Genomic DNA, 4,090 nt, shown 5'->3' with positions numbered 1-4,090 from the left:
GGAGAGGGAGCCCCGTCTTCTTGGTCATACCTACCTACAATGAAGCTTCTATCAAGGGGAGCTCCAGAGTGCAGGAGGGAACAGACCATATTTTAAATGCCAGACTCCTGATGTTCTTGCCAAGTTTCAGTAAATTTTTTTGGAAGAATATTTCACTTGCTATATGACCTTAGGATGTGTTTCATATTGTAAATGTTTAGTTGTGGAATTTCAAATGTTATTTTTCAGCTTTACTTCTTTTACTTGGGAATGGGTCTGCAGAGATATCTTTTTACTCTATGATCTGGAAATGGAACACAAGGTCTTAGATCAGAAAAGATCTATGACCTATAAACTTCAGACTTCTCCTTGGTACAGAGATGACATACAACAATCAAAAACTAATACCAAAACCAAAACCCCAAAATAAACAAATAACCTCCAAAGCAAAACAAAACAGCAAACCCTGGGGAGGGGAGAAAATCTGATTTATCTTTTTAAGGTAAGCCAGTTACCATACTTATTAGATTCAAATGGCCAACTGAATCAACAACACCAAAATCAAAAGGCATACAAAGATATAGGGAAGTATGGAGCATTCAAAGAAAATACAAATTAATCAATGAAACTGTCCCTGAAAAAGAACTAATAGCAGATATACTAGGCAAAGACCTTAAAACAACTGCCTTAAAGATGCTCAAAAAACTAAAGGAAAATGTGGAGAAAGTCAGGAAAATAATGTGCAAACAAAATGGACATATCAATAAAGAGTGGAAATCTAAAAAAGAAAAGAAATTCTGGACCTGAAAAGTACTGAAATGAAAGATTCACTAGAGGGATCCAAAGGCAGCAGAAGAAAGCCTCCAGGAACTTGGATATAGAACAGTGAAAATTAGTGAGTATGAGGAACAGAAAGAAAAAATATTAGGGAAAAGCAAACATCCTAAAGGACTTCTGGGATATCATCAAGGTGGCCAATATATGCATCATGCGGGTCCAAGAAGGAGAAAAGGTGTGGGGGAAGACAGAAAAAAATCTGAAGAAATTATTGGAAGAAATAATGCTGAAAATGTCCCAAATTTGATTAAAGATGTAAACATACACATTCAAGAAGCACACCAACCTCTATATAAAATGAAGTCAGGGTGCCTGGCTGGCTGCCTCTCTCTCTTTCTCTCTCTCTCTGCCTGCCTCTTTGCCTACTTGTGATCTCTGTCAAATAAAATAAAATCTTTTTTTTTAAGATTTTATTTATTTATTTGACAGAGAGAGATCACAAGTAGGCAGAGAGGAAGGCAGAGAAAGAGAGGAGGAAGCAGGCTCCCCGCTGAGCAGAGAGCCCGATGCGAGACTCGATCCCAGCACCCCGAGATCATGACCCGAGCCGAAGGCAGCGGCCCAACCCACTGAGCCACCCAGGTGACCCAAATAAAATAAAATCTTAAAAAAAAAAAAAAATGAAGTCAAAGAGATCCATGCCTGTATCAACTATATTTCAATTTAAAAAATAATTGATAAAAAGATGGGGCACCTGGGTGGCTCAGTGGGTTAAGCCGCTGCCTTCGGCTCAGGTCATGATCTCAGAGTCCTGGGATCGAGTCCCGCATCGGGCTCTCTGCTCAGCGGAGAGCCTGCTTCCCTTTCTCTCTCTCTGCCTGCCTCTCCATCTACTTGTGATTTTTCTCTGTCAAATAAATAAATAAAATCTTTAAAAAAAAATAAAAATAAATAAAAATAAAAAATAATTGATAAAAAGAGATCCACAAGACACATTACAAACTTTCAAAAGACAAAGAGAATCTTGCAAGTGATGAGAAGTGAATCATTACATATAAGGGATGAAATGAAATGAACTTATCAGATTTCTCAGTAGAAATCTTGGAGGCCAGAAGACAGTGGGTCAATATATGCAGAATGCCAAAGGAAAAAACCTTTCAACCAAGAATCCTATATCTAGAAAAACTGCCCTTCAAAATTGACAGAGAAATGAAGACATTGCCAGGAGCTGGTTCTCACTAGACCTACCCTGCAAGAAATGTTTAAGGGAGTCTTGCAAGGTCAAATGAAGACTCTAGTCAGTAACACAAGCCATATAGAGAAATAAAGATCTCAGTAAAGGTAAATACATGGGCAACAAGACAAACTAGTAAGCAATGTTTTGTAGTTTTTCTCTCTCTCTTTTTTTTTCTTTTAATGTGATTTAAAAGCTTAATGAATTTTGGGGCACCTGGGTGGCTCAGTGGGTTAAAGCCTCTGCCTTCAGCTTAGATCATGATTCCAGGGGCTCTCTGCTCAGCAGGGAGCCTGCTTCCCCCTCTCTCTCTGCCTGCCTCTCTGCCTACTTGTGATCTCTGTCTGTCAAATGAATAAATAAAAAAGCTTAATGAATTTAAAGAATAAACAACTCATGTAAAATCTAGCAGGGTAGTAAGTGCTGACATTGTTTTTTGATAATAGATAGTGTAAGTACCTGACATTAATCTTCATCGCTGAGGCACCCATTTCAAAAGACAACCATGTTGAATAGACATATCACCAGCTGTTTGACACAACTACTAGCAAAACAACCAGAGAAGGAATTAGGCCACCTTCACTCATGAAGCTCTTTGTTTCAGAAAGCCCTGGGTAACCTAGATAATTGACCACTTGAATAACCTTGCTTCTCCCTTTCAGTAACTTAATTCTCGCTCAGGCTTTAAATTGGCCAATAAGGAAATTGTGAAACCCTAAACATCCTACACTCAGTTCCTAATAAAAGCAGAACCCCAGGTCTTAACTCTCTCTCCCTATACCTGCAACCACACTGTGTTACCCTTGGGTGTGTCTTCTGGGATCTGTAATAATGCCTGTTCTTTGAAGTTCTCTGATGGTCATTGTTGAGGTGTATCTTGAAATCATGTGAACCACAGGGACTGGGACCCCTGGGTGGCTCAGTGGGTTAAGCTTCTGCCTTCAGCTCAGGTCATGATCTCATGAGCTCAGGATCGAGCCCCGCATTGCACTCTCTGCTTGGTGGGGAGCCTGCTTCCTCCTCTCTCTCTGCCTGCCTCTCTGCCTACTTGTGATCTCTGTCAAATGAATAAAAAATACACAAAACAAAGGAAATTGGGCCTAGAGGTTCCATTGGGTTCAGATTACATGTTTTAAGGGGAGAATACTTTGTAGGTTATGTTTATATGTCATATTGCAACAGGTCAGAAAGCATGTAAGGACAGGTCATTGCTTTGTTAGTAAAACTAAGTTTGATCATGTGGGTCAGATGACACCAGACTTCCATTGTAAAGATCTGTGGAGAGTCACCTCTTTGGAAATTTATAATCCTATGTATTTAAATTCTGAATCAAATAGAAAATTAAAAAATGAAATAGACTATTCAGGAATGAATTCCATTAAAATGCAAACATGACTGAACTTGTGGAATATGGCTGAAGATCCCCACCTCCATCGCCTATGTACAGAAAACACAAAGAATAAAAGGGGGCTAAGTGACACTATACAGAAGCAAAAAAATATCTAAACACATGGCAGACAATTTTCCTGGACTTCTCAAAAATTCAACATTATTTAAGAATATTTGCAAAAGAGGAAATGTTCTAGATCTGTGGCTCTCTATAGAGATACCATTTTGCATACCAAAATCGCCTGGACAGCTAGAAAAAAACAGATGTTCAGTGGGCCTGGACCTTTGTATTTTTACTAATATCCACAGATGATTCTGATACCCAAGAAATTGAGTCACTGTTGTAGACTAAAAAATAAAGAGTGCTAACAAAATACAGTACAGAATCTGGAATGCATTCTACTTAAATAAACCTCTGTGACATCTTAGAGACATCTTAGAAGAAACTGGTAAGATAGATACTGTGGAATTATGGAGAATTTCCTTAAGGGTAATTATGGTACTATGGCTCTATATGAGATTGCCTTTATGTTTGGGAGACATACTGAAGTAATAAAGGGGAAAGTATCATGAGGTCAAAAACATATTCTCAATGGTACAACCTAAAATATAAAGAAGAATGTGTCAAATTGTTAACAACTTTGAATCTACATAGGGGTACATGGGTGTTCATTCTTTCAACTTTTCATATGTGCAGCAATTTTCATAAGG

The sequence above is a fragment of the Mustela nigripes genome, chromosome 17, assembly GCF_022355385.1.
Source record: "Mustela nigripes isolate SB6536 chromosome 17, MUSNIG.SB6536, whole genome shotgun sequence".
In the NCBI taxonomy this organism is placed as follows: Eukaryota; Metazoa; Chordata; class Mammalia; order Carnivora; family Mustelidae; genus Mustela; species Mustela nigripes.
The sequence above is the reverse complement of the archived record's forward strand: the minus strand, read 5'-3'. Positions refer to the sequence as shown.